At 36.5% G+C, this 14,266-nt stretch overlaps 1 protein-coding gene across 6 annotated transcripts in view; it reads right to left on the reverse strand.

Moving 5' to 3' along the window:
* Nucleotides 1-14,266, reverse strand: part of RSPO2 (R-spondin 2) — a 112,993-nt gene that overhangs the window by 17,893 nt on the left and 80,834 nt on the right. The window lies entirely within an intron of this gene.

The raw sequence follows: 14,266 nt of genomic DNA on the forward strand, positions 1-14,266 counted from the left end.
TAGTCATTTTTGAAGAGCTGACTTATTCTCTTCTTACGTGCAAGAATTTCTGCTTGGGAACACAACTGAGTTTTCAAACAGATCAGATATAAGAAGTTTGTTCACTCCATGCTGGCCAGAAGTCTTGAGCAAGACTGACCCTTGAATTTCTTAAATCTTCAAAAACATGGGTTCATAATGTTACAGGCTGAGACAAACAGCTGGTAGCATCAGAACACAAGAACATGGAAGTGGCTGCTCTGGGTCAAACAAAGATCTACCAAAACCACTATTGCAGCAGTGGCCCCAAACTTATATGTCAGTATCTGTATAAGCGGACAAAAATAAGTGCTACCTTTCACAAGAAACTTCACCATCATGTGTGAGGCCTGGTGTGTAAATGGCCACACTGAGTCACTTTCAGCATATGGGCTTACAAGCAGTTTTTTGCTGGGGAATGCATTTTCTTGTAGAATAGTTGGAAGTGAATGCCGAAATATCTGCCTTTCTGATGCTCAGTATCTTCTTTGCCACTTCATGACTGTCACACTGCAAAGCTGGTTAAGATCATGTATCTGTGACATTTAGGCTCCTAATTTTTCAGCTGATTACAGACCATGCCAAATTTCCTTTGCACAGAAGGGACAGTAGAATTTGCATGACACTGAAAATGCATGAAACCTAGTTTTAACAAGGGAAAAGCATAAGACGTAGTGAACCTGCAAATCTCACAAGTACTGCATGTGACATGACAGATCAGAAATGATAAGGAAAAATCTAAACCACTGTATCCAATAAGACTAGAAGATAGAGGGGTAAAGAGTGGAGTTAAGCTAACCATAACAGTGTTCCCAGGTTAAAATCAGGAGACCTTATTTCATAGCCCCATGATTCACATCAGATCCATTCTAAACATTACAGGGACATGATCGACATAATCCAACTTTTTACCAACACCAACCTACAGTATCACTCATTTTGTACAGAGGCTGTCAGTGAAAAACTTATACCTTCATATCATGTGAATCACTGCAACTCTAATTTAAATGATTTATGAATCAGGCTTACAACATCTGGAGGAAAGGCTGAGAGAGCTGGGACTGCTCAGCCTGGAGAAGAGGAGGCTCAGAACTCATCAATTTCTATAAATACCTGAAAGGAAGGGGCAAAGAGGATGGAGACAGACTCTTATCAGTGGTGCCCATTGCCAGGACAAAAGGCACTGTGCATAAACTGGGACACAAGAGGCTCCATCTGAACATAAGGAAGTATTTCTTTACTGTAGGTGTGACAGAGCCCTGGCACAGACTGCCCTGAGGTTGTGGGTTGTCCTCCTTGGAGACCTTCAGAAACCTTCTGGACACAGTCCTGGGCATCCTGTTCTGGGTGTCCCTGCTTGGAGGTGGCCTCCAGAGGTGCCTCCCAGCCTCAACTATTCTGTGATTTTGTGATCTGTATTTCAATTATCCTAGGTTAACATCCATAGAAAGTATCGCATACTTTTGCTTATGACTTCCAATTACTTACAGTTTTGAAAACTTATCCTGAATGTTGGTTACAAAAGATGAAAGCATGTGGAGACACAAATTTCAGATAAAATGACTGAATATTTGGCAAAACTTTATTCTCTCTTGCAGACCTCTACTTTTAAGATTACCTCTTTTATAAATTGATATCAGACAACATTCTGAAATAAGGACTTTTTCATTATTGGGAAAGGAAACAGAAAATTATTTTCCTGATGCTTAAATGGGGTCAGAAAAGAGAAAAGCATCTGTGTTGATGCTCACTTATTCATCCAGCTATTGTAGTAATGCAAATCTTAAGAGTTTGTTGCAGATGTGCAGCTATATATAATTCAGTCAAGTCATCTGGTCTTTTTGCATTGAGAATCTTCTCCAAGAAGATGATGGTAGGTTTAATAAATATATTAAAATAGAATTTTAAGCACAGCACCTTCCTGCCAACCCTGCCACAACCACCAACACTGCAAACTTTCAGTTGTAAATGTTATTTTGAGAAGATTAAAATATAGACTGTCTTAGAAACCAAGATACAAGTTGCTATTAGATTTCAGGCTTTAACATTGACATTTCAAGACAGGATCTTTTCAGGTTCTACAGTCACTAATGATATTTCTTATTATTATTGTAGTAGAGAGTCAGAGATTGCCAACAGAGCAGATGATTTAGGATTGTAGAAAAGAAAAGAGACAGAAATGGTTTTAGTACCTCAGTTGTAAGGACAGAGCATCCACAGATGTAACAAAAAATGATCTTCAGATAAACCAAATGAGCTGCAGATATTTTGCTTGAATTACTGTATGTTAGATAAGCTCTAATTACATTTTTATTGTATTTTTTTTAGATAGCTCTCTACATGTTTTAAAATTGCCTGCAGTTTTCCATTGAGACTTAAGTCTTTTATAAGGGCAACATCTACAGCTGAACTAAAACATCATGTGTTCTAAATGATATACCTTCAAGGCACACTTGTAAGACAGAAAACAATACAATTGTTACTTACTGTCTTCTTCAAACATTAGTTTGAATTCAAACTTAGCCTACATACACACTGATCAGGATTTCTTACTTAAAGGCTGTACAAATATCCACACATTACTCAGAGTATCTATTAAATACAGAACAGTATCATCACAAAACATCAAAATTATTTTGTATGTAGAAAAAAAAACCTGCCTAGACAAGTTACATAAATGAATTTATTTCATGCAAAATGAATGATAGCTCACAAAAATGTAGGAGTGCTTTTTAGCATGAGTAAATAAATGAGGCATACAGAGTGGATAACACTGGTTATTTAAAAAATATTTATTTATTTTTTTTAAAGGGAGCAGAAGGAAACTGGGAAAGGCAGGAGGGATGTCATTAAACAGATAGAACCATGTCAAAGACAAAGAAGAATGCATGCAGAGGAACTGAGGATCTTACAAAATAATTCTGAAATGTGCTAAGAGCCTGATAGTCATTAGGCCCAACTAAAGGCAGGGGGAATGGCATGGAGGAATTAGGGTTAATTTATGTTAAGTGTTGTTTTTTAATCACCCTCTGATGAAGGAATTACCTATTTATTACCTAATATATTATTACCTATTATTACCTAATATATTATTGTCTTTTTTTAAAAACACTGTAATTATTTCATAGGAGGACAGTAATCTAATATCATTACGTTCATCTACTAAGCTCAGCAACTTCAAAAATGTAGTTTTTGTTGCAGCTCCTACACTTTGATACATATACCTGGAGCTGTCACTTGCAGCATGCACCATGCACAGCTAATCTGTCTTTGTACAAGCATCCTGAGTGCAGTGTAGCTCCATCAGACAAGAATACCAAGGCTTAGCTCAATAGAGAACTGACTAATTATGCAGAAGATTTGCATGGAGTCATTATGAAGTATTAAGAGACATTTTTTTCTCAACTGACTTTAAATATATATATATATTGAATTTTGTTGTGGTTATGTTTAGAGAACTAAGAGAAAAAGGGATGGGGGGGGAAGGGGGAGGGGCAGAGTAGAAATTTCCCAAGAAAAATGCACAATGTGCACAACAGCTCTGTCTCCTCTCCAAAACTGTGTTATTCCATTGAAACTCATTTATTGTTCTTACCATGAGATAGAGTTTTAATGTTATTTACTAGCCACATCTTGACATTTAGAAAAATATCTGCATATCAAGTAACACAATTATACACAGTACAATAACAATATAATCATACAAAACAAAACACAATCCCTTAACCACTATCTGAATATTTTCATATGCTTCTGCAATTCCTACTTTTAACCAGTACTGGAAGCTCAAAAAAAAAATAATGAAAGAATGATTGTTCTTATGGCATGACTTCAAGGAAAGATTCTACATGTTTTTCACCTAGTGAAACGTTTATCCTTTCTTTTTAAGGGTAAGATAAATTAACTCATGTTGAAGACTTTTTACAATAATATAGAAGGTAAGTATTCTTGATGTCAAAATGGTAGGTTAGGATTGAAGGGATGTGGGTTAATATCAGGACTGTATTTAAAGACATAGTGTGCTATCGTTATTCAAAAATAATACACAGTTCACTACTATCTACAATAAAGAAATCTGTCCCTCACTATCCATTTTATTATTTCACTGCTCGATTTAGCCTTGTAAAAAATATGTTTTATAATCCTTGAAAACAAAGTGAGCAAATTTTCACTGATGTCAACCAATTCCAAGAATAGTGTAAAGAAAGTTTTCTTGCCAGATTTGAATCCAATTCTTAAGACAAAGTCATGGAGGGCTCCTTGAAGAATGTTCAGCACATGTGACAACCAGATAATTTTGCCCTATTTGGACTAAGTACAACCGCAACATAAATATTTCATAAATTAGCTCACTGTTTTGGAAAAAAAAAATAATAATAATAATTAGAACATCATCTACAATACTACTTGTAATCTAGCAGTTTGCAATCCTGAATATTTGTATGGAGAAATGTAAGACCGCAAAAACCCCATAGCAACTTTTATATCATTACTTTAGACAGAAAAAGGCTAACTTTAAAATGTACATTTTCACACACACCTGAGGGATTCAGAATAGCAAGTCCAACTAGAATCTAGAAGAGCGTTTTGAAAGAAGCCAAAGTATCTGTTAAAACACACTCTTCTGAAAAGATACGCTTTAGTAGCAAGTGTTCAAAAGTGCTCAGCACTCAGTAGGGCCTGTTAATAACAGAATTATTATTGAACAAATATATCTGGTGAACTTTCAAGGGCCTGAACAGCAACTGAGAAAAACAATAACTAAATTAATAACTAAAATAACTAAAAAACAAAGAAAAACAATAGCTAAAGATTTAAGTTATTCTAGCTGCAAGCATCTCCTGATTTAAGAAATACCAGCCAGCACAAACACACACACACACACAAACTAATATTAGTATTATAAAAAATAAATACTTATTGCCCCAGTCTCTCTAAAGTGGAGGGTTATTTTGGGGGGATAAAATAAGTTTTAGGTATAAATGAAAAATATGAGAGATGACAAACCTGTTTAGAAAAAAAACAAGCACGCAAAATCTAAGTATTCATATCTTAGCCAAATGTGTTGAGAGTTATAAAAATCAAAGCAGAATAATAAATGTTGGCTCTTAAGCTACAATAACTCAAACAAAAATGTTTCCAAATCTTAATGTTATATACATGTTTAAATGCTCAATTTCCTGCTATTTTTCCTTAAAAAAATAAAAAATAATAATAAAAAATAGACTGTAATAAGCATCTTCAAGCAAGGGAGATCCAGATCTGATTATTATTATTTTTAAATTTGGCAGAAAATTCCATCCTAGCCAAAGTACCTCTTGCACTTATCTTCAGAAGTGTAAAATCACTATGTTTTAGCTCCTTTTTTAAAGAAAAAATATGTATGTTTGCTAGCAAAAATGAGATATTATGGAGCTTGTTTAGTATTAACTTCTGCCAAATGTAAACAATTTTTTCTGCAAATCACTACTGGATCATACAGAGAACAGCAGTAACTATTATCACTTCATTTTCTGTAAAACTTTTTAGGCTTGAAACCGCCCATGTTTTCTCCTTGTGACTACTCCAGACTATTATGGAAGGCACTTGCTTTCAACATGCTTGGTAGTATGGTAACATCATTACTGTTCATTGGCCTTTTAAAATTTTTATTTTTTATTTTAAATTTCTCAGCTAAACTCCATGTCCGTATGTACACTAATGTGATAGGATAACTTAAATCAAACTTGAAGATGAGATAAAACATTTTTAAAATAGCTACTTTGTACTAGCAGAATGTAAATATAACTAAAGACTGAAGTATTTTTATGTGTAGCAGGAAATTGCTGTGCTTAATAAAGCATTTGGAAAACCTGACTATTTCATACCCAGTTTTAGTGCAATCTCTTTGAGGACACACAATTATACCTATTCAACACAAATGAAACTACTGACAGGAAGCAAGGAAGTAAATTACCAGCTATTTAGCTCAGACACAATTCATTATGTTATCTCATTTTAAAACCCTAAACTAGAATATGAATTTCTAATCTTCTCAAATTAGCACGCTAGATTATTGCATTGACATTTTCGTTCAGCAATAACACTTCCTTTTTATTTATTTATTTATTTATTGTTGCTGACTAAGTTTTACTTGCATACAATGAAAGCAAGCTCTTTGAAAATATGCCAAGTCTACAGTCCTACACAGCAACATTATCTTCTTCATAAAATATGTGACAAATGCTTTCATACAGAAATACATCAGAGTTTTCATACGAATATATAAACGAGAAACAGCATTTTGGCAAACACTGAAAACTTAACCGGCACCTTTTTAGGTTGGATGTCAGGTACAAGCTTGACAACCCAATGAGTCAAAAATCATGAGTCAGCCTCAATATCATGAGTAAGATTTAAAACCACTAGATTTTAAATAATTAAGTTCCAGGTTTTTTGTTTTTTTTTTTTTTTTTTTACTTAATTTTTGGTGTTGAAATATTTGGTGTGTCTGTGTTTCCAGACTTTCCCCTGCAGCTACAAAGACTGGAAAACTAACTAAAATATGAAAACTGTTATTATGTAGTGGTTTCATCAGCTCAATTTTAAGAAATCAGGAAACTGGTTACAAAACTCATGCAAGAAAGAATTCCTTTGTACGGAACTAGTGTCCTCATTACTGTTTTATTCTCTTCACTGAATCATCTTAGAAAGTAATAAGCAAGTAATCACCTTTTTATAACAATTACTGCAAAAGTGATGCACGGCAGCTTCCATGATTCCAAGAATTCTATCCAAGCAAGAAGCTGCGATTTCTGCAAGCATTCATGGGGGACCCATAGGCAAGCTCAGGAAGTGCGGGATAGATGAGTGGACAGTGAGGGGGATTGAGAACTGGATTGATGGCAGAGCTCAGAGGGTTGTCATCAGTGGTACAGTCTAGTTGGAGACCTATAGCTAGGGGTGTTCTCCAGGGGTCACTACTGGGTCCAGTCTTGTTCAATTTGTTCATTGATTTGTTCAAATCAATGACCTAGAAAATGGAATAGAGTGCACCCTCAGCAAGTTTGCCGATGTCACAAAACTGGGAGGAGTGGCTGATCCACCAGAAAGCTGTGCTGCCATTCAGAGGGACCTGGACAGGCTCGAGAGTTGGGCAGTGAGGGACCTCATGAAGTTAGGTTATTCCACCAAGGGAGCAATAACCCCAAACACCAGTGCAGTCTGGGGGCTGACCTGCTGGAAAACAGCTCTGTGGAGAAGGATCTGGGAGTCCTGGTAGACAGCAGGTTGACCATGAGCCAGAAATGTGCCCTTGTGACCAAGAAGGCCAATGGGATCCTGGGATGCATTAGGGAGTGTTGCCAGCAGGCCAAGGGAGGTGATCCTCCCCCAATACTCAGCTCTGGTGAGGCCACACCTGGAGCATTGTGTCTATTTCTGGACTCCCCAGTACACAAGGGACATGGGAGCTACTGGAATGAGTCCAGCGGAGGGCTCTGAAGATGATCAGGGGACTGAAGCATCTGTCATACAAGTACAGGCTGAGGAAGCTGGGCTTGTTTAAGGTGGAGAAGACTGAGAAAGGATCTTTTCAATGTGTATAAACATCTGAAGGGAGAGTGTCAAGAGGATGGGACCAGAAAAGTGATGCGATCTAATTTCAGTAGTGCCCACCAATGAGGCAACTGGTACAAACTGAAGCACAGGAGGTTCCAGCTGCATATGAGTAAAATCTTCTTTACTGTGAGAGTGACAGAGCTCTGGGACAGGTTGCCCAGAGAGGCTGTGGAGTCTCCTTCTCTGGAGATATACAAAACCCACCTAGATGCCATCCTATGCAACAAGCTCTGGGTGATTCTGCTCAGCAGGCGGGTTGAACTAGATCATCCTCAGAGGGCCCTTCCAACCTTGGCCATTTTGTGATTCTGTGACCAAATACCGTATAGATTACAATGGATCCACTGCTGAGACAATGTTCTTTCTCATTGGCAGCTAAAGCATTGCAGCACTGACACTACCGGAGTTGTTTCCAGAAAAGGCATCATTCCTAATCAGATATTTTCTGAAGAGGAAGAAGGCCAAACTGTCCATACAGCACTGTTTACAGCAAGCAAGCTTTCCCTAATGCCCAAATATCGTCATAGAACAAAAACATTGGAAAAATTACTTTAAGTGTTATAAAAGGTAGTCAGAATAGTTGCTAGTGAACTGACATGAAGCCTTTACCACATGCTGAACAGTCCCTCCAGCTCCCATAGTTAATTGTATAATTAGATGAAATTTTGGTTCACATGAAAATAAATAAAACACACCCCTATCAATAGATCCACACCCTGTTTTAATAGCCCTGAAAGATGATACAGAGATGCTGACTTGGACGACTGTATAAAATATTTTAAGTGGTTCCTTTGCAACATATTGTTTCCAGCTTTGAAGCGCACACTGTGACACAACTCTGCTACAACTCTTTAAATTCTTATATTCTATACTCATCCAGTTGAGGCAGGTGTATTTTTTTTTCTTTTTCTTTTTAATCATTGTTTTTCTAAGACAACCATCCTGGTCTTAAGGATCCAGAATTTCTCAATTAAGTGAGAAGGACTGAAGTTATTTTCTGTCTCCTATTTGAATTTCACTATTAAGTTCTGAGATCCTATTCCATTGTGGAATAACTAATGATTATAATGCAGCCAGATTTAAACTAATCTTACAACAATGAATTTTTGCTGGTTTTCATGACTTCTGTCTATAAGAATGAAGAAGATCATGCTCATCAGTGCAGTTAGAGATCAATAGGTGCCCATCTATAGAACAATACTGAGTTATTCTAGATGAATATCTCATCCAAAGATCTAAGCTGTGACTGCTTTACAAACTCAAACCACAGTTTTAGATAAAGTAAGCCTAAAATACTATAATAAAAGAGGTGTTTTTTTGTTTGTTTGTTTATTTGTTTGTTTTCCCTCCAAAGAAATTGAGTTTATTTTCTCTCTCTGAAATAATAATAATTAATAATAATAATTCAGGTGGTTGGAAGAAAAGAGAAAATTAATATATTACTCTTTCAAAACATACTCCACACACACACAAAAAATAAATATCTAGAAAAGATGCATTAATCAACATTTTTTAGAGTTTGAAATATTAACAATCACTTAAAAAACTCCAGTTGAAATAAATATATAGCACGTTATAAAACTCCTTATGAAACACATTGACCTTCTTTGGGCCATCTCTTATTACTGTGATCTGCAGAAAATATAAATCCCTGTTCTCCTTTTCATTGCCTTAGCTGCAGCAAAAATGAACCTTATTTCACAGGAATTTTCCATTTATATGTCTAGGACTCATGATCCACTGGTTTTCCCTGTTCTCAAAAGAGGTATTACTACAGCCTACGCTCAAGCTGGCATCGGATTGCAGAGCCGATTAGGAAAGCCTGGTGGCAAAAAAATCATGTACTGAGTGCTGAGTATTTTGTATTACAAAAATGACACTGTAATGATTTTGAAACCAACTTCCTTTTGATTCTAGACTTGTATTCTGCCATGGTGCTTTCTTTTAGCCAGAAACCTTCCATTATCTGTTCTAGCTGTCTAACCAGAGCAATGGTTTGAAGCCTGACACAGGACTTGCTCAGAAGATCTTTTTTAACAGTGGAGTTTTTATGGCCCATAAATTTCTTCAGCAATCCATTATCAAACACAATCTCGTTTCTTCTATTGTAAATACACTCAGAAGAGTTCTTATATATCACCCTTAGTGCTACACAGCAGAGTTGTGAACTGACGTTTAGTGTGTCTCTCCTGCACAATCTTTTGCAATACTTAAAATTTATTCTCTGTATTTTGCCAAATTGTGGGTTTTCTTTGCTGGGCCTCATAGAAGTTGTTTCTTCTAGTTTAGCTGTTATAAGGAACAGATGGTAAATCAGGAGGTAACAAAATAATCTAGTCCACAAATTCAGAGGAAAAATACAAAGCTGGAATTTAAACATCTTTGTGGTAGTTTAACTAGCTGTGTTTTAGAAACCCTTTAGGCATTTGTCATCTAAGTAGCAGATAAATGTAGACATTTTCTCAGTATTGGAGATACTGTAGTATTAAAGCTAAATAAAATCTACTTTCAATACAATTCTGTCAGAACTGATCAACGCTGCCTGGCACTTGCATCTAGTCAACAGCTAAGGTATAATGCAACTGTAAAAGCAATGAAATAAGCAAAAAAAAAAAAAAAAGTACAGTTTTTACAGTCCAACTTCTACCATTCTGAAATGCTTGTGTAAGTACAATTGGCAGCCCATTCAAGATGTTCACAGATAAGCAAAATAATTTAAGAGCTACCTGTCATTTTCATCAGGAATTCATTATAATACATGCCACAGTATTATCATAGGATATTAATGTCATTGGAAATACTTGTGATCTTTATGCTACATGATAGTGCAACTCAAACATAGGTTCCTGAAAGTCATGTCCCTTGTTTGAACTTCTTTTAAAAAGTTCTCAATAAATCTGGCATGACACAAAGCAACTGTTCTTATTGGTATCCTACTGCTACTGCTCTTTACAGCTAGATACCTGCATGCTTTTCTGCTCTCCAGCATAGTCAGACTTTTTACCAGTTTCTCAGAAGTCATCAGAGTTGCAGTTCTGAAGAGCTAACTGACAAGGAATGCTCACAGGAAACCAATAAATTATAATTTGAGTAAAAAGGCTTGAAACGGATAAATGTGAACAGCCAAGCTAACCACATTCTACAAGAAAAAAGACCACACGTGAACAGTCTTAACAGATGTAGTAGCAGTTGGCTACTCTTCCTGCAGAAATATATTGCAGACAATAGATGTGTACAACCTAAGACTGAAGTGCTAAACTTGGAGGTTATATGTAAGGTGGTATAAACGCAGTGTTAATTTGAACTTAAATTTCCTTATACTTGATTAACTCTCTACAAAGTAATACCAACCAACATATTTTTGTATTAAATGGCATAGAACACATGTATGTAAGATGTTAATAGAGTGGAGGATATTTTATATTAGACTTTTACAGCCCCTTCAGAATCTAAGATATGGCAGTTTAGACACCACAAATAAATATGTTTAAGAGAGAAGACTAACTGCCAAGGCATAAAGGAGCACCTTTGGGAACCAAGTATACCGAGTCCAGTATTGCCTCCATCATAATTAATACCACTTCTGTCCTAGATCATTTGAAGCACAACGCTATACTGACCCAGATACAGTACTGAGCTCCCTCTGTGGTATTGCATTGATATTTTACATGTTACTACTCATTTAAGGTTCATGCATTTTTAAGACTGTGCCCAGATTATTTAAATATACCCATTATGAATGACAGAGTATAATACCATGTAATATCAATGCAGAACAGCAAAGCCCTGTTCATCATTAGTACTAATTGCTTTCTATTGCTTTTCTTCGCTGCTAGTTGTTGCTGTTCCTTTTCCAAACATTATCTGCAGTCACATCCATAGTGCTTCAGAACAAACCTGGAATTCAAATCCTTTAAGAGGAGGTTCTTTTCATTCACCTATGACATGTTAAGCGAAAAGTATTACAGAAATCCATGGTGTTGAAGTTTTCCAATGTGAGGTAAAAATTACCCCAGAAAGCTCTAAAATAATAATTAAAAAATAATAATAATCACAGTAGATCATTTCCTCTGTTCCACTGCTTCTTGAAGCTTACCAGAGGTAAAGAATGTAAACTTATCTAGAAGCAATCAATAAAGGATTTCCACAATACATCTTTAAGAATCAGTGATGCTGACTCCAGACTAGTTCTAACACTGGTGGTAACTTAATCACATGAAAGCAGCTGGGGAGATTGCTCCTCCACCTATTCCCTTTTGGCATTCCCCTTTGACTCCTGTAGCCAGCTGGTGCAAGCTGATTTAATTAAATCTGGCCTACAGCAGAGTACTGGAAGCTGTTGCATTTATGAATTGAGCAGCATCCCCTTCCAGAATTTTGTGAGCCCCTCTGTGATAACTATTTGAGAGGAATAAGAATGAAACCCCCAAGTTAGCACTGATGAGCTATGCATCCATACAGCAAATCACAGTTCTTTATCACAAACACAACCTCATGTCCTGCAGGATTATATCTGCATAGCGCTGTGCAAAACCTAATAAATTCTGTCTTTCAGTAGAGGTAATCAACGCTTGCACAGTGTTGTACTAACACTTTTCAAATATTTTTGTCTCCAGAGCTGGCTTATTCAACACACCAGCTTGGGAGCCTCTGAACTGCACATCATCGTGTATGTGCTCAATATATGTCAGATTTTAGAAGGAAACCAGTCAGTGAAGTAGCATGTATGGATGGGCTTTACCTTTTGTAGTCAGCTAACAAAGCCATTAATAAGGATTCAAATGCACCTGCATGAACTTTTTCTGTCTAAAGAGCAAAAAACATGAAGAAGCCCTAACTACCAATTTCTCATACTCCTTCCTCTCTCATCCTTTTAGCTGGATTCTTTACTCTCCAGATTCAGGCTCTTTGTTTGTGAGACATGAAGAAAACATTTCTGCTGAATTCAACCTGAATACATGAGGCTCCTCTCTTAGGTTGCCTCTAGCTAGCAAGCAAGCAGGCTACAGAGCATTCAAAATGATCCTCCAAAAGAAGAAAGCTATTGTAAAGCATCCAGACAGGCCATCACAATCAGTCAAGTTACAGAGTATAATGAGTTCCGAACTTAACAGCCAAGCAGCTGTAATTAGCTGCATGTACACTGCTAGCCAGTCAGAGGGTGATGTATGCTTAGATAATTTACTTTCCATTGGTACTGTGCAAGAAGTATGCACCCAGTTAGCTATGGCTTTGCTGAAGAGCTCTAATTACTTCAACTAATAATTTAACTGTTGGCAATCAGATGCGCATCCAAAAAACCTTATTTCTGTTACAACTAGTTAGAGATCACCAATCCAGGCCTGTAGGGCAGGCCCAACATGCAGAGTCATACACATTTTCTCACAGCATTCTTAAGCCAGACAGTATCTAAATATCGCATGTACAAATAATTAATATTTTCTTTAATATTATGCTGCAGTGAAATCTTTCTACTTCAGTCATAGTTGCTGTTTTTTACAGAATAATATTTCTTATATCTGAACACTGCCCTTGTTAGCACATGTTCTGCCGGAAAGATGAATGGTACAGACGATGAGTATTGGAATCACCGAAAGATTCTGTCTGGAGCTTGTCAGGATATGGTGCTGTATCAATGCTGTGAAAATGAATATCTGTATAGCCTAATAAATGTATTACTTTAGAAGAGACTTCTTTGAGAAGAAAGCCTTAGTGAAACCTAAGAATCCTCAAAAATGAGCTAGGCCAACTGCTCTACAGACATACCACACCTGAAGCAGATGGATCTCCAGACCTGTCATACCCAGGCCTGCAGCTTGGGAGAGAATATGCATAGAACTGTGGCTCACTGATTGATCCTTAGGGAGGGAAAAAATAATCTCAGGTAGGTGAGTGTTTGCTGGTTTCTCTGCTGTGGCTGAAACAGCTAATTATACTGTATAAAAAAGGCTGTCTGGCTGAGAAATGAGAAATGAGTAAGTGTATGTTTTTTTCCATGTACAGGTGAATTGTAGTTTCAGAATGAGCAAAAGACTAAGCCAACAGGAGTTACTTCATAAGGGCATGGACAATAAAATTTGTCAGGCACCTTTTATGGACAAATGCAATTTATGCACTTGGATCAGCTACAACTGTTTTCAGTATTTGTATTTCCATGTGGATTAGCATCTGGCTCTTTTTCCACATTTTTAAACAACCTTGAACTGTGTAATTGCCATGGGATGGTTCTAACTCATATTCTAACTCATAGTCTGGTCATTTATGGGGATTTGCACTGGTACTTATTTAGTTATTCATTAAAAACAGGAAACTCCCATAGGAGATACTGCATCATACGATACTCATGCTACTTCTGAAATACAATATACTTCAGGAAACACACATGTCAAAAGTATTTATCTGGTCTAAGATATAATAATGACAATAGATAAATTGCATGTACAACTTCTTAGTGATTGGAAAAGCTATTTGAAAGCTTTCCCAGGAAAATGTTTCTTATTGCTTTACTTCAACTAAAAAGGAAGATTGGAAGATAATTTATAGAGAAAGGGAAGGGGAAAATGTGCTTGAGTTGGCACTTCTGTACTGCCAGTACAGACAATCCTTTGAAAATAACTTGAAAATTTATCATGCTGCAATATGATAAAAC

This window comes from Aythya ferina (assembly GCF_964211825.1).
Source record: "Aythya ferina genome assembly, chromosome: 2".
Classification (NCBI taxonomy): Eukaryota; Metazoa; Chordata; class Aves; order Anseriformes; family Anatidae; genus Aythya; species Aythya ferina.